At 48.5% G+C, this 25,575-nt stretch overlaps 1 protein-coding gene across 1 annotated transcript in view; it reads right to left on the reverse strand.

Moving 5' to 3' along the window:
- The window catches only part of mical3a (microtubule associated monooxygenase, calponin and LIM domain containing 3a), a 128,595-nt gene extending 103,452 nt beyond the window's left edge, over positions 1-25,143 (reverse strand). The window contains exon 1 of the mRNA XM_042335752.1: positions 24,989-25,143. The gene's annotated coding sequence lies outside the window, so the exon portion shown is untranslated. The remainder of the gene's footprint in view (positions 1-24,988) is intronic.
- Positions 25,144-25,575: the final 432 nt, after the last annotated feature.

Below are 25,575 nucleotides of genomic sequence, written 5' to 3' on the forward strand. Positions count from 1 at the left end.
TGTCCACAGCCTCTCTCTCCTCTCCCCCCCACACGCACACACACACACTGCAACACTATCACTGCTGACCCTCCCCCCCCCCTCACCGGGAGAAGCCAATTGCACAGCTACTTTACCCTCCCCTCCCTCCTACGTAAATGGTAGAGTCCCCGGTGCGGGTGATTGACAACACACGTGTCCGCGCTCAGAGAGGCAGCGCCTTCCACAGCCCTCACTCACTGGTTGTTCCTCACACTGACTGAGCTCCCAGTGTTGCTTCTCACACTGCCTGAGCTCCCAGTGTTGCTTCTCACACTGCCTGAGCTCCCAGTGTTGCTTCTCACACTGCCTGAGCTCCCAGTGTTGCTTCTCAGACAGACTGAGCTCCCAGTGTTGCTTCTCACACTGACTGAGCTCCCAGTGTTGCTTCTCAGACAGACTGAGCTCCCAGTGTTGCTTCTCACACTGCCTGAGCTCCCAGTGTTGCTTCTCACACTGCCTGAGCTCCCAGTGTTGCTTCTCAGACAGACTGAGCTCCCAGTGTTGCTTCTCACACTGACTGAGCTCCCAGTGTTGCTTCTCAGACAGACTGAGCTCCCAGTGTTGCTTCTCAGACAGACTGAGCTCCCAGTGTTGCTTCTCAGACAGACTGAGCTCCCAGTGTTGCTTCTCACACTGACTGAGCTCCCAGTGTGCTTCTCACAGACGAGCAGTTTGCTTCTCAGACAGACTGAGCTCCCAGTGTTGCTTCTCAGACAGACTGAGCTCCCAGTGTTGCTTCTCACACTGACTGAGCTCCCAGTGTTGCTTCTCACACTGACTGAGCTCCCAGTGAGCGCTGATCCTCCAGCACAGGGCTGAGAGGAGGAGACGCTGCATTGTACCAGGTACCATTTTACTGATGTAAAACCAGTCTCCTGTGCCTGTTCAGGTGGAGGCTGAATTGGAAATGGTACCTCAATGTGCGCAAATGTCCTGTTTACTTTCAAAACACCAGGCCGGCAAGATACATGTCAACCTTTAAGAATGCAAGCTCCATAAATCTTTCCAAAAACAGCAAAACAACAACAACTTGCACTTATATAGCACAGCGTCTCAGAGCGCTTAACAGTGGTGGGGCATGACTCTGAGCCCCGGGGAGATTTTGAAAGTGGGGAGAGAGGGGGGAAGATGGAGGGGTCTGGCCAGCAGGACAGCTGGGGGTAGAACCGGATGCCAAGATCACATAGTGGTTCAGTGAGTCTGAGGGAGAGCCCAGGGAGAATGGAAACAAATGCTGCTTCAGCATCAAGTTCACACCAACAATTCTCACATTCTCAAGGGAAACTCGACAGGACCTCCAGAAGAAATGTTTTAGACAGCGAATCTTAAACTGAAAAATGTTTATATCTGTCTGGTTTTGGCCCACGTGGTCCTGAAGTGTTTTTTTACACACTGATTAGCAGCAGCAGGGTGATGCCAATCTTCATCTGGGGATGCAAATGAAAGTGTCTCCTGGAGGAATGGTGGGGGAGGGTGAAAAGGAGCTGGCTGATTGACAACGCACGTTCACAGCTAGGCTCGGCTTTTTACATCTCCTTCTAGCCTAAATATTTAATGTAAAGAGAAACATGGGTGTTTCTGCAATATTTAAAGATTGCAGAAAGATTACAGATTCTTCTCTGAAGAGAGGACGACTGGACCTGGGATTTATAATAATTATAATCCTTGCATTTGATACAACGCTTCATCACTTCAATGAGACGCCTCAAGCACGTCACAAGATCTACTGTGTATTTTGTGGGCAAAATGTGGCTGCCAATTGCGCACAGCAATGTCTCACAAACAGCCATGGTGACCAATTTTATTTGGGGGATTGTTGGCCAGGAAACCGAGAGAAACTCCCTTCTCTTTTCGAATAGAGCCATGGAACCTTTAACATCCACCTGAACGGGCAGATGGGACCTCGGTTTAAAGACTCATCCAAAGGATGATACCTTTGACTCTGAGTCCCACTGCATTGTAGTGTGAGTTCCACCAGCATTGCACTGAAGTGCCAGCGAGAACCAGGAGAGTAAGCCTGGAATTAAAATTCAGATGAGTTTGCCCTCCTCACACAGTTAAAATGGTAATCTCAGAGCGATTTGCAAATCAAGTTCCTTTCTTTGATTTCCCACCCACTCCCATCAACTTTCCTCCCCTTCTCCTCTGCCCAAGTGGCTCGACTTTTCCTTCTGCTTGGGAACAGTTCATGGGTGCCATGAGTGGTGCTGAGTGTGGCTCAATTTTAAGCTTGAGCAGGGCAACTCACTGAGAAAAAGTTGAGCCCATCCTCATTGAATGTCCAACTTGTGAACTCTTCAACATGGAAGTCTGTGTGGGAGCAGGAGCCTTCCTAACGAATTACAATGCTGAGAATCCAACCTGCAAACATCTACTCTGCCAGGTCCAGTGCTGCTTTGGGATAGAGCTGCTTTCGTCTTTCAAGAGCAATTCCTAAATTGCAAGCAAGTAATCTCAGGTAACGAGAGAGAGAGAGAGCTCAGCCCATGCGTAAGGATGCATCCAAACTCCTCAGTAACAGCGCTACATTTAATGCTTAGAAAAGCTTGTATTTATATTCATATACAAAAATGCTTCAATGCTTTTCAATGCTGGAGTCAGACACCAAATATAGGAGGAGAGGTAACCATAGGCATGATCAAAGAGGTAGATTTTAAGGTAGGACCCAAAGACAGAGTCCACAAGATGGAGAGGTAGAGGAATGGAGTTCTAGAAGTTAAGGGTGTAGAATCCAAAAGTTTAGCCAGCAATGGTAGCATGGGGAGGCAATTTGGGGGATGGGCAGCAAACCCGGGGAGCTGTGGAGGGGACGAGCAGAGGCATGGGTATAGGTGGAGAGCAAAGGTGCTAGGGTATGAAGGGATTTATGGGTGAGGATGAAGTTGAGGACATTGTCTAATGGACCAAAGGCGAATAGAAGATTTCATTGCAAAGCTCAGTGATCTATTCAACACAAATGGATGGGAGTGAAAGGATTTGTGTGTGTGTTTGTTTAATCATGTGTCATGTACCGCTGGCTGGGCACAAATGAGAATTACAATTTAAACCAATTGATTACATCAATCTCAGTGCTGTGCAGGGAAACAAAACCTAGTACTGGTGTCAGACTGCCTCTGCCAGGGATTTGTGGAGTCCTGTAGCTCAGTGGTTAGAGCACTCACTTTGCAAGCGAGAGACCTGAGTTTAATTCCAGGCAGGTCAGGGCGAAACCTTGGGCAAGTTTCCTTACTCCACACGTCTAATAATAATCCCTCCAAAACCAAAAACAACAATAATAAAATTGTCATTTTCAATCTACGATTGTTTGTGGGACATTGCTGTGCGTAATTGGCTGCTGCATTCGCCCACAAATATACAGTCAATTCACTTTACAGTGTGTTCTGTGAAGCGCTTTGGGATATCCTCCCGATGTAAAAAGCGCTATATCAAATGCAAGGATTATTATTATTATTTGTAAAGGGGGATGTTACCACACCACTCATCACTGGGGTGTCTAGAGATATCTCCCCTCAGAGAGGACTGAGCGATACAAGTCAGTGTAGAAATATCTCCTTGTTAGAGGGGAACTGAGAAATATCAGACAATGTACAGATATCTCCCTGTAACTGAAAGCAACACTAAATTTGTCATACAACTCACAAACTTACTGTAATGCAGCAAAAATTCACAAAATCACCAGAGGTTGGGTGAGTTGGTCAAACACAGGGGCTATTCAAAAATGGATGTGTGTAAGATTGTGAGGTGCAAGATTGCAATGATGAGATTCGGATTCCCTAATCTTTCAGTGCTGACACATCCCTTTAGCACAATGAGGGAATCCCCTTTGTGAAACTGCTGCGAGCAACTTTTTTTTATATATGTATAAATGAAATGCTCCCAAGAAAGATGAATCAGGAAGAGGGATTTTTCACAGGCCCAATATTTTCCCCTATAGTCTGGCTTGGAAATGTTTGTGGAAAATTAAATGGGCTGTGAAAAAAAATCATACCTTCATTTGTAAACAAATCCTTAGCGCTTGCCCAAAAATATAACGTTTTGAACCAAGAGTCAGGGGTGCTCTGCGAAACAAAAAGTGGTGATACACTAATTAGGCTCTGCTGCCCAGGTACTGATCTGGACCAAACTCCGTATCCACATCTCACCAGTTCTGGCCAGGCTGCACTGGCTCCCCATCACCGAATGGATCGACTTCAAGATCCTCACACTCGTGTTCAAATCCATTCACTCACTGGCACCTCCCTACCTTTCCGACCTCCTCACTCCCCAATCCACATTCGGGGCACCTCCCTATCTCTCTGACCTCCTCACGGCCCAATCCACCATACGGGGACCCATACCTGAGCATGGAGCAATAAATGGCTTATTTATCTGTGGAATTATCAACCCAGACACCTGGAGAAACTTCCTTCATTTTTCAAGTTGCACCGTGGGATCTTTAACACCCACCTGAACAGTATCTCGGTTTAACATCTCACCTGAAGGATGGTACTCCTAACAATGCCGCCACCCCCTATTATTGCATTGGAGCGTCATCCTAGACGGTATGAGTTCAAAGTTCTGTGGGGTTTGAACCCACAAACTTCTGAACCAGAAATGGGAGTGCTGACAATCAAGTCAGGCTGACAGTGTACCAAGGATGACTTGTTTTTGGCCTTTTATTCAATTCTGAAGAATAATAATCCTTGCATTTGATACAGTGCCTTATCATGTCTTCGAGATGTCTTAAAGCGCTTCACAGAATATACTGTAAAGTGAATTGACTTGTATATTTTGTGGGCAAATATTATTTTTTGTCAATACTGGTGCCAGACCGCTGCAGCGTGTGAATACTGTTTATAAAACTAATTTCATTCAATAAGGGTTTTCCTAAAGACACAAATACATTCAGTGAGTCACAAGGAGATCCTGAGCTGGCTCTAAGTAGAATAAACATGTCGAACTGAGTGAGGAATGCCAACATAACCCGTTGCTTTCCCCCAGTCGATGCCTTCCATAGCAATGTTTTAAGACAAAGAGAAATTGAGTCAAAGAATCGCCCTCAGAACCCTAACTTTTTTCCTCTCCAATCCAATTAACAGGTCAATCGCAGTGTGGGCTGCTTCCACTCTGCCATCAGTAAATATATAATTTAGGAGGATCAGACCCTGTCCCAGTTTGGTCCCTAATATTGAAATGGCCACAAATGAAAAAAAGGGAGTCTTTAAAAGAGAATAACAACGAGGACCTGAACAAGCATGCAGTCACCCATTCTAGAGTTGGTACATTCTGGATTACTTGCTACAACTATTAAATCAGAGCAGACTTATTTTACTGGAAGGGCAGGGAAACTATTACAAAGTTCTTTCACTCTGTGAGGTTAGTCTAAAGTTGTCACTGTCCAATTTGGAGTGAGATGAGCGGAACTGCAAACCGCAAACGGTGGCTTAATAACAAACCAAGCTCATAACAAGACTCGCCGGAGGTGGGGAAAGGTGACAAACACAGATAAGTGATGGGATTAAAGGCCTCTCAATGGCAGCCAAATGCACACAGCAGTGCCCCACAAACATCTGTGGATTGCATGACCAAATTATGATTGTTATTATTTTTGAAGGTTTTATTTCCCCCGAAAATGATCCGCCAATCGACAAAGAGCTGGATTCCTACTTACTGTAAGGTAAACAGAGGTGTGTAGAGTAAGGAAACTTGGCTAAGGTTTTGCTCTGCCTGGGGATCGAACCTGGGTCTTCTCACGAGCCGAGTCTCTAACCAATATGCTACAGGACTCCTTAGTATCATTAGAGAAGCCAGATCCTGGAGACTAAGAACAGGTGTTAAACATCTGTGGATCCCAGCTCCTACTTCTCTATTCCCCGTTCCCCCTCCTCCCATCACCCGTTGAGGTATCTGAAGATTTTTGTATCCTGAATGGAGCACACAGCATGTTCCACTGACAGGACATGTGCATTCATTCTTAGCATTGTTCACTCCTTGGTCAGCTCTTGGTGTTTGCACTGCTGACACATTCCTTCCTTCCTGAGCACTGGTATGTGGCGGTGAAGAGTTTAAGCAGGTTTAATCACAGAAATGCCAGAATGTAACAGAGAAACTCTTTGCACAGAGAAGCACTGTAAATGTTTCTGAATATCTGCTTCCTAGCCACCATTCATGACGCTCTGGACATATCTTCCTCCCAATAGGCACAACCAGACTTTATATATCAGAAAAATAATAATACTTGTATTTGATACGAATGCCTTTTGCATCGGGACCACATCTCAAGTCGGGAGGACTTCTTAAAGTGCTTCTCAGAATTAATCTAAATGTATGGGGTGGGGGGGCAATGCTCCCTCCCCACTGACGCTAAATCCTCCAACTCCCTGGCCACTGACTCCCAGCCCAGACACACCGACATTCAGCATTGGGATTTATGTCTTCCTGCCCGACCCAAGTCACAAAGGATGATCCATACCAGCACCCCCACCACTGATTAATTTTCATGAGCGTAAAAAGGATAGAATGTACGTCATCATCGGTATTACACACAATCACACACTACCCAATCCATCACAGCGATCATTATAAGGGTGTTATATATTAGCCCCACACCAGCCTGTCACCACAGAGATCAATGCAAAGCCTGAGCCTGGACATGACACACACTTTTGCACAGCAATGGGCAGCCATGCAGCTGGTCACAGAGAACCTGTCAAATGCATAGTAGCCGCACACCTCCCCACCCAAATTCATTATATATTTATAGTGGGATATATTCCGCTAGAGCATGAAGTACAAAGGAAGTAGGAATGTTTTGAGAGCAGAGGACCGTCTGAATCATTCACTTGAATTCTGGGAGCTGACCCAATTACTTTAGATGATTTTGAGAAGTGGGATCTTGGTCATCATCACATTCTTATCTGTTACTGGCACAAAGGCCTAAATGAATGTGCTTAACCCTTACTCGGTGTGCACACAGCAGCAGGAGGCTGGTTGGTGTGTTGTGATAGCTCAGCACTCTCTCTGCTGCAACAACACAAAGGGCAGTACTGTACTGTTGAGCAATATCACTGGCTCCCAGCAGAGCCTGGGCTCAGCCTGGCTAGTTGGTGGCACTCTTTATCTCTGAGTCAGTGGTTTGTTGGTTCAAGCCCCATGTCGGTACTTGGAACTCATTTAGTCTTCACTGACACTCCAATGCCATAATGGGGGTGTGCTATCTGAGGTGCTGTCCTTAGGATGAGATGTTAGTCCAAACTACCTGTCCAAGGGGACTTTAAGTATGATTTTCCTTATTTAAACCCATCATAAACACCTGTTGGGTCCACAGCACATACACAACTACCCCTCACCTAGAGCCTGTGGGTACACAGTGTATATCCCTCACCTAGAGCCTGTAGGTAACAGCGTACACACACCTCACCTAGAGCCTGTGGGTTAATACAACAACAACAAGATTTCATTTATAGAGCACCTTTCACGTCGGGAGGACGTCCCAAGGCGCTTGACAGTTGGGTCAGGACCCGAGCAGGGGGGAAATAGTCAGGGTGAGGGGAGGGGAGGGAGGGAGCGAGGAGGGGGTAGAGAGTCGAGAGGGGAGCTGAAGGCACGGTCAAAGAGAAAGGTCTTGAGACGGGCCTTGAAGGAGGAAAGGGAGGAGGCGGCGAAGGCACTGGGGAATGGAGTTCCAGAGCCTCGGGGCTGAGAGGCTGAATTCCCGGCCACCGACGGTAGGGTGGTTGGGGCGGGGGATGTGGAGCAGACCAGAGCCAGAGGAACGGAGGGTACGGGCAGGTAGGTAGGGGGATAGTAGGTTGGAGAGGTAGGAGGGAGCAAGGCCGTGAATGGCCTTGTAGGTGAGGATGAGGATCTTGAATTCGATCCTCTGGGGTATGGGGAGCTAGTGGAGGCGAGCGAGGGTGGGAGTGATGTGGTCCCGAAGCCTGGTGCGGGACAGTACACGAGCTGCAGAGTTCTGAATGACCTGCAGCTTGTGGAGGGAGGTGGCGGGAAGGCCGGCGAGGAGAGAGTTCCCATAGTCCAGCCTTGAGGTGATAAAGGCGTGGACCAGTGTTTCAGCAGCGTGAGGAGTGAGGTAGTGCCGTAGTCTGGCGATGTTTCGGAGGAGATGGAAGGCGGTGCAAGTTGTGGCGCGGATATGAAGAAGAAAGGACAGGTTAGGATAGAACAGAACGCCGAGGTTCCTGACTGGCTTTGAAAGGTGGAGAGTGCAGCCTTGGACGCTGATGCTGTCAGCGCCTGAGGTGCGGAGGCACTGACGCGAGCTAATAGCGTACACACACCTCACCTAGAGCCTGTGAGCCCACAGCATATACACATGTCAGTTGCACAATTTCGATTGAAGCCACACGTCATCATAAAGGGTAAACCAACCTGTGCCGTGACATAGATCCCAGCTCCCGTCCCTGCAAATGGCTGAACAATGCAGGGCTCAATGAATTGTGCTGCACAATGAGAGGATGAGCAAACATTTGAAGGCACAAAAGCAATGTTGCTGTGAGCGTTCGGTGTACGCACATAAGACACCTACTCCTGTGGGAACCTTCCTGCTTAAAATCCAGAAAGTCAGGAGGATGACATGGTGCTGTCACACAGCTTCCTCCATCTTCCCCTCGTCTTTGCCGAATTCTTGCCTGATCAAGGACACTCCTCTCTGTGAGACGTACTGTATAAAATGTTAGCCTCTTTCAGAGAGACTCTGAGCATTGTGATGGAGATGGAGCATTGTAAAGGTCTTCCCGAGTGCTCAGCTCAGTAAGGAGCAGAGATGCTGCACGATCACACAATATCACTATCTTGGAACCAAGGAGCCGGGATCAGCAGCGGTTACTATGGGAACCGGGATGTAATCTCCTGTGGTTTCAGGAAGAGAGCAAGTGGAGAAAAACAACCGCATCCCTGATACACACATAAGCTGCACTACATAGACATCTGGGCACCCCGCATGTACACACACACACACACACATACAGAGTGCACACCACATATATACAGAGTATAATTATAATAATCCTTACATTTGATTTAGCACCTTTCACATTGAGAGGACGTCTCAAAGCACTTCGCAAAATGTACTGTAAAGTGTAGTGTCATCATACACTGTGACAGCCAATTTGCACACAGCAATGTCCCACAAAACAACCATAAAATAAATGAATGACCAATTGTATTCAGGGGATTGTTGGCAAGGACAACAGGAGAAACACCCTTTTTTCAAATTGGGGCACTGGATCTAACGCCCATGTGTATAGGCAGATGGGACCACAGTTTTACATTTCATCTGAAGGAATGCACCTCGAAAAAATGCAGACGCCCCTGATGTAAGGGTTGAACCCACAACCTCAGCTGAGCCAGATTGACACCAAACCCTGAGCACTAAGCGTTTCAAAATGACTGATGATTGGCAATTCACCCGAGTCCAGATATCAGAGAGTGCTTTGGAATGTCAGCCACTGCTGCCATTTAACTTGGTTCCCTCTGCAAAACGGACAACCACCTCATCGGGTTATGAGATAACAAACACATTTTCGAGGCTGCCCTTGAGGCGCTGTCATTCCCAGGTCCAACTCTTCCTGCACTCTCTGCTCTGCCATCCGGAGCAAGAGAGCAAGCCACTGCAGGGGAGAGATCTACATAGACAGCACTCAACTGCTTGCTCCCCTCACTTCCCCTCTTTGATGAGGAAAACCAGCAGCCTCTGCCCCACACTCCCTAGATTGGGTGCAGAATGCCGCAGACCCCAGCTGTTCCTCCCACCTCCATGACACTGAACGCAACGTTTCCATGCCCAGCGCCATGACATATGTCGTCATTTGGATGAGACTTTAAACCGAGGTCTCATCTGCCTGTTCGGGTGGATGTTAAGGATCCCCGTATTCGAAAAGAGAAGGCAGTTTGTCTCGATGTCCTGGGCGTCAAATCCCCATAAAATTGTTCACAAATGGCTTCTCCTTCAGCCCCCACACCATCTCATGCAGCGTTCCTCAGGGCTCTATCCTTGGCTCTCCTTTTCAATATCTACATACTCCCTCTTGGTGAAATCATCCGCAGACATGGGGTCAATTGTATGCGGATGACACCCATCTCTGTCTTTCTGCCTCCGCCCTCGACTCCAGGACCACTGCTATCATAGGATCATAGAATTATACAGCACAGAAGGAGACCATTCAGCCCATCGTGTCTGAGCTGACTCTTTGAAAAATGCTGTCAAATTAATCCCACTCCCCCGTGCTCTTCCCAGCAGATCCCAGCTGTTCCTCCCACCTTCATGAATGTCTGACAGACATCAAATCCTGGATGAGAGCTAACTTTCTCCAGTTGAATGTCAACAAGACTGACACCCTCCTGATTGGCTCCCGCCAGCACCTCCACACCTCAGGTACTTGCAGCATCACCATCCAGGGATGCACACTCCTCAACTCACTAAGCCAATTCGAAACCTTGGTGTCTTGTTTGACACTCAAATATCCTTTCTATCTCACATCCGTGCCATGACCCGCTCTGCCTTCCCCCACCTCCACAACATCAGCCGACTCCGCCACTGCCTCTCCGCTCAGACCGCCAAATCCTCATCCACACATTCATCACATCTAGGCTCAAGTACGCCAACTTGCTGCTTGTCGACCTTCCCAACTCTTCACTCCACAAGCTGCATGTCATCCAGAACTCTGCAGCTCGTGACCTCTCCTGCACCAGGCTTCATGACCCTATCACCCCCACCCTCCTCCATTGGCTCCCCATCCCCCAGAGGATAGAGTTCAAAATCCTCAACGTCCTTCAATGCTTTGCTCCTTCCTACCTCTGTAACCTGCTGACCCCATATCAACCTGTCCGTTCCCTATGCTCAACAGGCTCCGGCCTGCTCCATATCCCTGCCCAGCAAGCTCCACCATCGGTAATTGGATCTTCAACTTCCCTGCCCCCACCCTATGGAACTCCATCTCCTAATCCCTTCATCTTGCTCCCTCCCTGGCTTCCTTCAAAGCACGTCTCAAGACGTTCGGCCACCCTCCTACCCCTACCATTCCAGCCCTCCAACCCCCCCTGATCCCAACTCCCTGCTCGGTCCAAATCCCGAATTGTCCAGTACCTGGGGACGTGCTCCCTACATGAAAGGCGCATTGCAAATGTAATTTGTTGTTGTCACTCACTCCATGGCTGTTTGTGGGACTTTGTAATGGGCATTTGTCTGCCGCATTTCGCCCACAAAATATGTCAATACACTTTAGTGTATACTGTGAAGTGCTTTGAGATGTCTCAACGACGTCATAAGGTGCTATATCAAATGCAAGGACTATTATTATCTGACTCCTGATCCTGTGATTCCCCCCCACGCCCCACCCCACACACACACAAACATACCACGCATGCACAATTACCAACAAAGCTGTGTTCCCAGCAATTTAAGTAACTGGACAAGGAGTGAGCTTCCCCAGACTGCAAGATTGATTTGGACAAAGGAGGCCTTTAGACATTTGATGTCATTACTTCAGAATACAACTTCAAATAGTGCCCATAAAGGGCCCATCCCGGAGCGCTTCACCATCCCTACCCCACAATTCCCCCATAACAGCATTGAGCTTGTTTTTAAATAACTCAAGCTTCCTGACCTCAACCACACTTCCTGTCAACCTGTTCCAGTTGTTAACTACCCTCTGGGTCAAGAAACATTTCCTTGTGACTGTCCTGAAACTGTGCTTTGCATCTCTAAACCTAAGTCATCTTGTTTCCTCACTAAAAAAGATTGTGACGAGCTTCGGTGGAAATCACATACTTAATTAGTGAAGTGTGTAACAGATTCACATAGGGGGGGGAAAAAAAAGTTGTTCTTGAAATATCTCTCACAATCCAGCTGTTGGGTGTGTGCTACATCCTCGACGACTCGGGCTGTGGGGCAAGGGCGGCATCAAGGTTCTGGTTTGCTTTCTCTCTTGCAACAGCGATCCGACAGGACGTGTGGAGACAGCTACCTGTCCACTTTGCCGTCTCGAAATGTAAGGAATTTAAAACAAAAGTATATGCCAAAATATACAGCAGAGAGTCAGAGAGAGTTGGCTGGGTGCTGTGTATCTTGAGATACACCTGAGTGGGTCCTGCAGACAATCCAGTTTATGATGTCGGGAGCAGAGGAGCAGCCCAATGTCCCAACCGTCACACTCTATATACACACAGCCCATATAAAACTTACTACACTCAACCCATATAATACAAACTATATGCAGGCCCTATAATATACACCATATGCTCACATATATATATATGGTTGGGAGAGGGGAATCACAATCAAAAGTCTTGAGGTGGACCTTTTTTTTTGGTCAGCTGGATGTCTGACACATGCAGAAACCCATCACCAAGAGAGAGTATTCAAACCAAGCTGAGATCTCCATGCGTCCCACCTACACATGGAAATCCTAAAGAGATAGATTGCGGAAATGGAATGAGCATTCTTTCCCAGGAGGAACGCATCCTACTTTCCTAATTCCTGAAACATTAGGTGCAGGGCCAGAGTTTGGGGATCCCAGAGTGTATGAGTTGGGGTTCTGTTGGACTCTAACCAGCTAAAACTGCGTAGCTTGCCATTGATATTTCTGCTGGCACGTTTTCCCACTGCTTGTCCATCTAGGACCATCCTACCTGCTGGCTTGCAGAATTAATAGGAGCTGAGTGCGATGACTCCCTGACCCCAATGACTGGTCTGCTCTTCCAGGTCCTGCCGATGAACCAGGCTGGCTGTCCTGTTATCAGCAGTGCCCTGGAATACTGCGGACCCACCTGTCTCAGGAACCCAACACTACCAAGACCACCAGAGAGGGCTGGCTCGATTCTGACATTCCATTGCCAGGCATTTCACCTTGGAGTCAGTTCAGCTCCAAGGAGACCCCGCTTACCTTCCCACTCCCAAGGAAGTCTAGTTGGTCATTCGACATCCAACATCCGTAAGTTTGAGCCCTCACTTGGTGATGGTAAGCAAAAGGAACTCCCTGCGAACTTCCTGGTGGGCAATGCATCCCAGCATGAAATTCGTGAGAGCATTGCCACCATCTTTTTGTCCGCAGCTTGGGCACATGTCCCTTCCCATTGAGTGATGGTTCCACCGTTTGGAGATGCAGAGTTTAAGCAACAACTGCTGACCTCTCTCCAGGCCAATGAAGGTGGGTTCCAGGCGCTGGGTGTACGAACGTGTGTTCACAAATTCGGGATTCCAGGTAACGCCTTCCAGCAGATGTCGCCCCACCTCAGAGTTTCCTCATCAGCTATCTGGTGGACATCTGCCTTCAACGTGGTGGACAGACCTTCGCACAACAGCTTGTGAGATGGACCTTGAAGGAGAGGGAAGGGGCGATTTGAAGGGACTCCAGCAATGGAGTTCCAGAGAGTGGGGGCAGACGCGCTGAAAGCCCCACCGCCGGTGGTGAGGAAGGGAACATGACATGCCAGTGCCCGTTGAGCAAAGGGAGTGGCCATATTGGGAGCATTGTGCGGTAGGACAGATTCAGTTCATCACAAGCCTTGCCTGCGTGTGTGTAAATTTATGGTTCATAAAATCATCCTCTTGACGCATTACTGAAGGGAAACATTAAACTGGCAACACATTAGGGCAAGAGAGTTTTCAAAACAAATCTCATTAAAGTAATTTCATGGGGAGCTGATCACTCAGTTTGTGGCAGCACAGCTCGTAACTCACATCGCGCTGAAGTCTTGGATCACTGCACGAAAAACGAGGAGGAAGACCAGCACAGCAATGACAGATCCCAATTACAGGTCACATTGGGGGTGGATCCCTCACCAGACTTTCCATCCATTCATTACAACAACTTACATTGATATAGATCCCTTCACGTGGGGCAGCGTCTCTGAGCACTTAAAATAATAATTATCCTTGCATTTGGTGCTGTGCCTGAAAAAACGAAACATCTCGGAACCCTTTACAAATGTCAGTGTTACTTGTAGTTATTATGTATTTGTAGACAAACGCAGGAGCCTTTTGCGGAACAAGTGGCAGGTGGAGTGAATGATCAATTTACCTGGAGATATGTTGGCCAGGACTCCAGGAGAAACTCACTTCTCCCCAGGAGACACCCAAACCACAAGTGAAATGTTATGACTGTCAGGTGTAGCGACTGTTGAAGCCACAAACAGCATCCAATTGTGCATAACAAGGTCACTACACAATTATGAGGTGAAATATCTGAAATATTCTGTTCTCAATCATGCCTTCAAAGACCTGCAAAGGCAAACAGTGCAGACAGTACCTCAGCTTTACATCTCATGCAAAGATATAGCAGCTCTGGCAAATCCACACTCCCCCAGCACCACGCTGGAGTGTCAAGCTGGACCAAGGCTTGGGGGCTGCAGGGCCGGCATTGGAACACCATTGGTTTGAGCAGCTAAAACCGCGTAGATTGCCAATGAGAGTATTGTTTGGGAAGCTTCCCGCCAAGGGCTTTGGTTTCCAGGGTTAACAGGGTCTCCTGGAACTATTCCCTGCTCCTATTTGCTGGGTTGTGTCTCCAAGTCCTGCTGGCAAGATGTCTTGCTGGCCTGTCATTCACAGTTGTGGACACCAGTATGGTGTCAGTCATGTCATTGCCATCACCTTAGAGTTAGCTCAGTCTTTAGAAGACTCCACTTACCTCACCCCCCCAAGAAAGATATTCAGGCAATGGTCATTTGACATCTGACAAGCAGAAGTTTGAACCCTCATTTGGTGAATGAAAGAAATTCAGGCCAAAATGCAGGAGAGTATTGCCAACATCTCTTTGACCATGGCTCAGACATACATCCTGACGCTTTAAGCAAAAGTTCCACCAGTTGGAAGCTCAAAGCATGAGCAGCAGCTGCTTCACAACCTGCATGCCCATCAAGGTGGAGAGCAAGTCCTAGATATATAAACACATATTCATGAACCGAGATTCCAGGTAATACCTTCCAGCAGCTGTCGTTACAAAAGGTTCAAAATGTCCTCATCAGGTATTTGACAGGAAAATGTGCCAGAGGTCCAAGTCCATTGCTAGATACCAAGGCATGGTCTAAGATGGACTTGAAGGAGGCAAGAGAGGGGTGAGGCGGAGAGATTGTGGGACAGAGTTCCAGAGTGTGGGGGCAGAGATGCTGAATGCCCGACCGCGAATGATGGGGCAGGAAATGCGAGGGAACTGAAGCAGGCCAGTGTCCGCTGAACGGAGGGAGCGGATAGACTGAATGGAGTTAGGAGGTCGGAGAAGTAGGGTGAAGCAAGACCGTGGAGGGCTTTGACGGTGAACGAGGGTTTGAGCTCAATTCACTGAGGAATGGGCCAGTGAAGTCGGGCAAGAACAGGGGTGATTGGTTCGCGGAGCCTGGTGTGGCAGAGGATATGAGCTGCAGAGTTCTGAATAATCTGCAGCTTGTGGTGGGAAGATTTGGGAAGTCCAGCGAGCAGGCAGTTGGCGTAGTCAAGCCGGGATGTGATGAAAGCATGGATCAAGGTCTCGGAAATGTTGCGGAGGTGAGGAAAGACAGAACAGGTCACGGCACGAATGTGGGTTTGAAGGATAGCTAAGAATCGAAAAGGACACCAGGGTTTCATATTGGCTCGGTGGGGCAAAGATTGCAGCTAGGAATAGTGTTAATGCCAGTGGCTGAGGTGAGGAGGTGTTGCCGGGAGCCAAGTAGGAAGGCCTCTGTCTTGCCAACATTGAGCGAGAGAAAGTTGTCTCTCGTCCAGGACATGGTGTCAAACAGACAATTAGCCAGGACATCAAGGGTACTGGAGTCAAGGGTGGAGGCGGCAAAATCGAGTTGGGTGTCATCCGCATACATGTGGAAATTGACCCCATGCCTGCAGACAACACATTACCAAGCGGGAGAATATATAGATTGAAGAAGAGGAGAACCGAGGACCAAGCCCTGAGGGACGCCACAGGTGACAGTGCAGGGGCTAGAGGAGAAGCCATTGGTGGACATGAAGTGCAGATGGTGGGAAAGGTAGAATTGGAACCAGGCAAGGACAGAACCATTGAGATGGAGGTGAGAATAGAGACGGTGGAGAAGAGAGCAGTTGACGGTATCGAAAGAGGCCGAAAGGTCGAGAAGGACGAGGAGACAGAGAGAGCACTGGTCGCAGGTGGAAAGAATGTCATTTGTCGCTTTGACCAGATCCGTCTCTGTGCTGTGAGCAGCACAAAACCCAGATTGGAGGGGTTCATGGAGGGAATGCTGGGAGAGGAAAGAGCGAAGCTGGAATTGATGACTTCTTCCATGACCTTGGAAAGGAAGGTTTGAATTGGAACGATAGCTGGAGAGCAGAGATGGGTTAAGTAAGGTTTTTTTTCCGAGGAGAGGGGTGATGATGGTTGTCTTTGGGAGGATGGGTACGGTGCCAGTGGATAGGGAGAGGTTAACAAGGTCTGTTGTTAGCGGGGCAAGGAGGTGGGAGGTAAGGAGAGGGGTAAGGATGGGGCTCAAGGGAGTGGGTGGTGGGTTTCATATGGCACTAGTAAGTGACAGACTGGATAAGTACACAATCCTCTCAGTTCTGGGGAACGTGGCCTTTAATCCTGCTCAGAGAGAAGCCTCAGATTCCTAAGTAACCTATGAGACAAGCATTTAGAGCATGTCTGAACCAAACTCCTGTCTGTCCCACACAGACGAAGGAATGATGGAAAGGACAGGTACAGGGAACTTTACTCTGTTTGTAAACCACGCTGTACCTGACCTGGATGTGCGAGATGGGACTGCAGAAGGAGCTAAGCTCTGTATCTAATTTGGGCTACACAAGACCCATGAGTGCTGGATGGCACTGAGTCGAGCGAGCTTTACCATTTATACAGACTGACATATATGAGGCAACTGTAAGAAAGCAAGGCTTGGAGTTGAGCAGAGGGAGAATCTACAAGTAATTCTTTGGGATGGACTGCTGTGATGTGTGTGATCGTTGTTGTATGTGTTTATGGGTGACTTAAGGTAAGGATATGATAAGACTCAGCAATTGCGTTACCTTCCAACTCTCACACGTGCAGTCACATGGGTGAGGTTATGGAGAAGTCAGAGTCGTTCCTTCCCCCCAACTCAGCGGGAATGGAAAGAAAGCAGGAAAGGAAGTGTTCACTGAAAATGATTTACCAGAGTTAAACAAGGAGGCGTGTTCAGCTGCTACAGCAAAGTGTGTGGAGAAACACAGGTACTGTACAGACAAGCAGCCACAACCCTAGGAGCTGGGGATGAGNAAAAAAGTCAGTTAATCCAGGCCCAGCCGGTGTTGTGACAAACCAGATGACATCGCAGCTACTGCAGGGACTGGATAAGTCCACGACTCTTATCTCTGACACAGACTGGACTACTCCTGTTCTCTACACAACATTGACACAACTCTACAGCAAACAGCACGCATGTCAGTGTTCATTATAATCTTCGCGTGCAGTCACTTGTTACAGTCAGGGGCCTGTGTCTTTCTTCCTGCCCCCGCACAGGCCTGCCATGGAAGTTTGAAGGTTCACCGGAGCTTATGCAGGCAGTACACATTAAGCAGCTGGGCTGCTGAGCAGGAAGGAGGGATTACAGGGAGCCTGATCCCCGGCTGCCTTTCGACCACTGTGCTGTTGTTCAGCTGCCAGTGTACTGCAGCAACGCCAAGCCCTGGTCAGTACAAACCACACCTAACGTGGCAGAGAGCAAACATATTGAAGAGCTCTCTTTAAGAGGGTTGAGCAACAAACCTCATGCCAGAAACATCCACCTTCTGGCCTCACTCAACCTGTCAGACTGTCTTTGTATTAAAATTTAAGATTTGTGCAGAATTGTGGAAAATTCTTAAATTGACTTTAATTTAAGACCTGTGGAACACCATCCAATTTAACTTTGGATTTAAAAGTGTTCCACAGTTCTGTATGATCCTAAATTTTACGGCAAAATGGTCTCGTAGGCAAGACAAGGTGGAATTTTGGGCCTCTGTACATCTCCACCCGGTATATCTGAAGTTATTGTTAGTAATAATAATCTTTACATTTGATTTTGTGCATTTCATGTCAGAACAATGTCTCAAAGAGCTTCACAGGATATAATGTTAATTGTAGTGAAAGACATTTCACAGGCAAACAAAATACACAGTCCACCCTCATTTCCTGACACCTCCCTACCTCTCCAACCTGATTTCTCCTGAACCCATTACCCACTGCCTTCGCTCAACTGGCTCCAGCATCCTGTCTGCCCCTCGTACACTCCGTTCTACCATCGGTGGCCGCACTTTGAGCCACTACTTCCCAAAACTCCGGAACACTCTTCCTCTATCCCTCCATCTTACTCCTACCTTTCTTCTTCAGATCGTGCCTGAAGATCTTCCTCTTCGACCATGCCTAGGTTTACCTCCCCCAGCTCAGCATCGTGCTACGCCACTGTAATGCGCTCTGGGACACTACCATGCGTGAGTGGGGGGCGCAATGTAAATGCAAGCTGCTGTTGTACAATGATAACATCCACTCTGACTGAGCAACATTGAAACAGAAAGGAAAGACGCCAGACATCCTCTCAAACCCACCTGTAATTTGCTGCTTTCACAAGCAGTGCCAACTTAACCCTGCCAGCACATGCTGGTTACAGGTCCTCAGGGAAAGAAAAAAAAGAGCTGAAACACAAGGGGAGGGAGGAGATTGACTGAGGCACAACTGTGAAAATGACTTAACACAGGTGCAAATTCGCTTCATGAGGTTAAAATAAAGCCTATAGCTCAATCTCTTCTTTTCACCAGCCTCACAACAACAACTTGCATATCTGTAACGCCTTTTATGTGCAGTGAATGTTTCATCATCCATCCTCTTCTCCCCATCTTCAGCACTAATTGTATGCTGAAACAAGAAAATGTTCTTGATAGAACCACAGAGGCTATTTTTGGAAAAGTTCTCCATTCTGTGCCAAAGCATCTGTTCACAACTGAGGCCATAAGCACACACTGCCTGCCTTGCCCTGCCAGATGTACATCTGAACTCAGCACAAGCATTGAGGGAGGTATGGGGGGGGGGCCTAGCAACTCAGACTTCCATAAATGCACACACATATCCAGAGCACGTGCATGCACACACAAGCATCCACACACATTTCATAAAGATAGAGAGGATTGACTCGTTCCTGACATTCCATTGCCAAGACGTCACCTTGGAACCACCATAGCACTTGCTGATGAACAGCACAGCTCAGCGTAAAATGTGCGAGAACATTGTCTCAGCTCAGACACATGGATTGATGGTTCCAGTTAGAGGCTCAGATTTGATAAGCAAGCTAACTCGCTGCATTCCAATCAATAACAATAATAATCCTTGCATTTGATATAGCGTCTATCACTTGTCTTCGAGACGTCTTAAAGCGCTTCACAAAATATACTGTAAAGTGAATTGACTGTATATATTTTGGGCGAAATGCAACATCCAATTGCGCACAGCGGTATCCCACAAACAGTCGTGGATCGAGTGACCAAATTATTATAATATATACATGTTTTTGATGGAATTGTTACCCCTGGAAAAGCGATCTGCCAATCAAGTAACAACTGGGTTTGTACTTACTGCTGGGAAGACGTAGGAGTGTGGAGTAAGGAACTTGCCAACATTTCACCCTACCCGTGTTCGAACCCAGGTCCTCTCATTTGCAAGGCAAGTGATCTAACCACTGAGCTACAGGACTCCATATCCATATGCACTGTGATATGGACAAGCTCCCCCAGTCAGTATGTAATTTTAGCGTCTCACAAGGGCAGATACATAGGCTCAAATATCCAGGGCTTGGTATGTAGCATTTTATGTGGATAGATGTAGCAGCTAATGTGTGCCAGCAACATCGCCAATTTCAATCCGGCTGCATTATTGAATTAGGATGAAGAATGAATATTGGCCATAACCGGAATCTCATTACAGTGGAGAAGGATGAAGTGGTCGAAGGTGACAGATAGGTCAAGAAGAATCTTCTGACCCACCGACAGTACTAGCAACTGAGCCAGACGGACACCTCTCGCTTCAGAGATCTGATAGCTTGGTGACACTCAATGTTAGGGCTTATGAGTAAATGACTAGTTGGCCAAGCTACTGAGCAGATCCAGACCCCTGAAAAAAGTCGCTATTTTCCTTCCACTTTTCCCAGGAGAAAAATGGAAAAGAGCAAAAGAGAATTCCACCCCTCCAGGGAGTAAGCATTTGCTTTGCGGTAGATTCATTCCGTAGGCAACTAGGAGAACTTAGATCATGAACTTACGCAGTCTGAATCACTTGTCCAACGTGGCTTGAAATGTGGCCAACATGTATGACAAGATTGAGACCAGATACTCAGAGCTGAGGTTTCAAATTGTTTGAACCCAGAGCATATCAGTATTCAGGCCTCAGAAATTAAACTCTGACAAGACATGAATCACGAGTTTGGGAAATGGGGAATGCCATATAAATGCATAAAAGGAACACAGAGCAGAACTGTTCTCTTCCCTCAAAATTGGTCAAGAGACCGATTGGAAGAAGGGCATTGTGAAGGGTGCTGTCTGTTACCTTGCCTCAAGCTGGTCATAGATGCCGATTGGTTAAAGGCCTGTAAACTGGTATACTGATGATCGGAAAATGAGGTTAAGGGTGGGGTGGTTACACAAACTCTGGCACAACCATAGCAAACGATTTGGTGCAGTAATTTTCTAAGAATAGCACATCACTAGCAATGACTGTTTTCCAGTGCCAGGTCAGAGTTCCTTGTGTTTCTCAATACTGACCTCCCAAGCTCCCACTGCCCACACCCTTGTCCTCCTCATTGCGTTGAAATCAAAGGCTCAAAAATATTCCTCATGTTAGCATGTTAAAGAGTTGAAAATTAGAGAGTGGAAATTAGATTTTGTCTTGAAATTTAATTTGCTCAGAATTGGAGAAAATCATTGAATTCAGTTTGAATTTGGAAGTACTTAACTGGACCATTCAAAGCTTAGGGGAGAGACAAATCATTACGTTCAAGCTTGTCCCATCTCCATCCATCTCATACTACAGCTCATACCACCTTCCCTCACCCCACCTACCTGCTCGCCACATCCTTAACATTTCTAATTCCAGGGAGTTTTTCCCAGCATCCTGGCTGACAATTCCCCCAAATAAAATTGGTGTATTTGTGGGACACAGCTGTGCAGAAATTGGCTGTCATATTGACCTACAAAATACAAAGTCACTACACTTTACAGTGTATCCTGTGAGGCATGTTGAGGTAGCCTCCTGTCGTGAAAGGCACTTTATCAAATGTAAATGCCTATTTGCAGGACCTTGCTGCCTGCAAATTAGCTCCCACATTTACATCAAAATGTAATCACTACTTACAACAAAAACGACTGAGGGGATTTTTGAACTTTTAATAGACACGGAGGTCTAAAATTCCTATTTACTCTTCTCATGCTAATCTGAGAGGGTGTGGGAAGTGTTTTGTGGTGAAGGTCCTTTTGACATTAAGTGTGGGGTCTTTGATGATATGAACTTCTTCATTGGAAAATTCTGACAAAGCTGCTTCATTTTATAACCAGAAGGATTTCTTGCATTTCCTTTTGATTCAATAATTGGAAAGTTGGAAATTAGGTAGTTGTACTTATTTCTGCACCTCATTCAAAAGTAGAGTTGTTCTACACTCTACATTGCCGCAGCCCTTCCTCCATTGCTTCCTGGTTACACCTCAAGCCTGTGACATGCAACAGGAAGTACTGAAGGAAGGAACACTTTGATTTACTGGTAAGCAGAGGGAGATAGGGCACCAGTTCAGACCATCAGACTGCCGCCCACCAAGCACTTGGTAAAGTGTGTTCGTCCACTCAATTTCCGCATGGAGTATTCCTCTTTGTCTCTTCTTTCGCCCACAAAATATACAGTCATATCACTTTACAGTATATTCTGTGAAGAGCTTTGAGTGTCTAGAAGATGTGATAAGAAGCTATATCAAATGCAAGGATTATTATTATCTATACTAATAAAGATGAAATGTCAGTGTATCCGACAATCACTCATAGAGAATAATTTATACCTCATCAGAAAGGTCTTGCAGCTGGCAGTGTCATGGGCATATTTTTTGGGGGATCTCTTATCATTGATGAGCTATATTAAAAATGCTTTAAATAAGCCCCAAAATATGAGGTATGCATCGTATTCTGCAACTACATAGCGACAGAGGAAAGCACACACCGTTCAGAGAGATACATCTATATTCGGCAACAAATGTATGGCATTTTTTTCTGGTTGTCATGGGAGTTCGAGTTCTCCCTTCCACAGGAATCGTCCCAGCTGAGTATAATGTCTAAACAAAATATCTGTCTGTGTGGCTGTTTGTCAATCTACATTCCATATTGGATCCTTTGGCTGCAAGGGAAGCTGCAATGGGTACAGGTAGTTTATTATAAATGGGCGGCTGTGTTCACCTCAAATATAGTCACTGCACTTTACACTAAAACCCAAGAAGGGCAGGGGGAAATGTAAGGCAAGTTTCCTTACTCCACACACCTCTGTTTACCTAGCCATAAGTAGGAATCCAGTCATTAGTCAATTGGCAGATCACTTTTCCGGGGGTAATAATCCCTTCAATTTTTAAAAAAAATAATAATCATGTTGGCCACTCAATCCACGATTGATTGTGGGGCACTGCTGTGTGTGTGCAATTCTCTGCCACGTTTCACCCACAAAATATAGTCAATTCACTTTACAATATATTCTGTGAACTCTGTGAGACGCTTCGAAGATATAAGGCGCTATATCAAATGCAAGGATTATTAATATATAAGCTCTTTGTGACATCCCGATGATACTAAAGGTGCTAACATCGAATGCAAGCATTTTTATTATTATTAAAAAGTCATTTATTTATTAATTCGGGGCCAGACACATTTCTTGTACATTGGGTATTTTCTCTGAATCTTCATCTGCACATCAAATACTAATGATGCTTCATGCACACAGGAATGTTGGAATGTATAGTGTGAGTGACAGGGAGATGTGGGCCAAACTTGGGATGTCTCCAGGAATGGAGCTCCGCAACTTTTCCTCACAGTGCCGACGCCTCTCAACTTGAGGCAACGGGAGGTCCAAACCCAACAGCAACAGAATAATTACATTTTCATAGTCCCAAGACCTCAGGAGATTCGGAGCTGGGAATCCAACCATTTCACTTGACCTGTTTACCTCCAGAGGATGTCTTCCCTCCACAAGCTACTCATTCCAGGCCACAACAACAACAACAACAAGATTCCATTTATAGAGCGCCTTTCACGTCGGGCCAGAGGCTGAACATCAAATATTTGATGTGCTAACTAACACATCACTGAGAAACTCAAGTCAATAACTGGAGATGTGGGCTGCGAAGAGGTGTCTGAACCATGGTGTAGAAGTGAGATAGAGAATGGGACAGATACCAAATGTGTGCCAAGACGCTCATGTTCCAACCCCCACCACCTCCTCCTGCCAAAGCCTCACAGGCCAGTTACCCCCTTGCCCGTGGCTCTCTGCTGGGGTGTGAGCACCCACCCTGCAGGGGAGGGGCCCAGCAGAGCTCAGCCCGGCTTCCACACTGCGCCCACCCACACCCTGAAACTCAACCCACATGAATCTCAAACATCCCCAGCGGCCAGTCCTGCCCTCCGTGCGGATCTGCTGATCTGGTTGTAACACAACAGTGTGCACTCGAGCACAGCCAATTATTGTGGTATTGCCGAGACTCCTCCCCCATCTCTCCCCCTTCCCAATGAAGACAGACAGACACCCTGTGCTGAAACAGCAGTCCATACACACACACAAAACACTAACATAACAGCTTTCTGCGCCCTGAGAGAAACACACTGTCAGCTTCAACCACGAGCACCGTCCAATACTCGTCCCGGTCAACAGCTGCTTAGACTGAATCACACGTTACATAAACACATATGAAAGAGTTCCCCACAACCTCGGACTCACTCCCGTAGTCCCACTTGTCCCATCCGCACGACTCCCCCCACCAGTGCCCTCCTGGGTTACAAAACAGCAGCACAAGCAGTTCCTCAGCCCCACTCCCCCCTCTCTCCCCCCCACCACAACCCCTCTCTCCCCCCCACCACAACCCCTCTCTCCCCCCCACCACAACCCCTCTCTCCCCCCCACCACAACCCCTCTCCCCCCACCACACCCCTCTCTCCCCCCCCACCACACCCCTCTCTCCCCCCCCACCACAGCCCCTCTCTCCCCCCCACCACAACCCCTCTCTCCCCCCCCACCACAACCCCTCTCTCCCCCCCACCACACCCCTCTCTCCCCCCACCACAGCCCCTCTCTCCCCCCCACCACAGCCCCTCTCTCCCCCCACCACAACCCCTCTCTCCCCCCACCACAGCCCCTCTCTCCCCCACCACAGCCCCTCTCCCCCCACCACAGCCCCTCTCTCCCCCCACCACAGCCCCTCTCTCCCCCCACCACAGCCCCTCTCTCCCCCCACCACACCCCTCTCTCCCCCCACCACAGCCCCTCTCTCCCCCCCACCACAGCCCCTCTCTCCCCCCCACCACAACCCCTCTCCCCCCCACAACCCCTCTCCCCCCCACCACAGCCCCTCTCTCCCCCCCACCACAGCCCCTCTCTCCCCCCCACCACAGCCCCTTCTCCCCCCCACCACAGCCCCTCTCTCCCCCACAGCCCCTCTCTCTCCCCACACAGCCCTCTCTCCCCCCACAGCCCCTCTCTCCCCCCACCACAGCCCCTCTCTCCCCCCCACCACAGCCCCCTCTCTCCCCCCCACCACAGCCCCTCTCTCCCCCCCACAGCCCCTCTCTCCCCCCACCACAGCCCCTCTCTCCCCCTCCCCACAGCCCCTCTCTCTCCCCCACCACAACCCCTCTCTCCCCCCCACAACACCCCTCTCTCCCCCCCACCACAGCCCCTCTCTCCCCCCCACCACAGCCCCTCTCTCCCCCCCACCACAGCCCCTGTCTCCCCCCCACCACAGCCCCAGGCGAGTTCTCCGCTCCGCCACCGGTACTCACAGTGAGTGTGAGGGGACGGTCACCCCCGGGATAGCGAGGCCGCGGCGGGGAGATGGCAGATGGCTCCGCACCCGAAACATTCCTCATGTCACTGGGCACAGCGGCCAGAGCTCCCGCCACCGAGACCACCGCACAGCACCGCACAGCACACCGACCGTCTGCAAGGTCAGGAGAAGGAGGCACAGCCTCTCTGCTCCGCCCACAGGCACTCACTCGCGAGCTCCATCCCCCCCCACCCCCCACCCCCACCCCCAGCGCCCGACTGTGCCACCATCTGATCTCCAGCATCAGCCACATTAACCCTCGCCTCACTGACATTACCACAATTTTAAACAAAGTGAACTCCTGCTCCTCAGCAAACCATACCTCAGCATCCTGCACCCACCCACCCACCCACCCCACCCCACAGGCACCCGCCCACCCACCCCACAGGCACCCGGACACACAGGCACCCGGGCACACAGACACCCGGGCACACAGACACCCGGGCACACAGACACCCGGGCACACAGGCACCCAGACACCCGGGCACACAGGCACCCAGACACCCGGGCACACAGGCACCCAGACACCCGGGCACACAGGCA

The sequence above is a fragment of the Callorhinchus milii genome, unplaced genomic scaffold (genome assembly GCF_018977255.1).
Source record: "Callorhinchus milii isolate IMCB2004 unplaced genomic scaffold, IMCB_Cmil_1.0 Scaffold5, whole genome shotgun sequence".
Lineage (NCBI taxonomy): Eukaryota > Metazoa > Chordata > Chondrichthyes > Chimaeriformes > Callorhinchidae > Callorhinchus > Callorhinchus milii.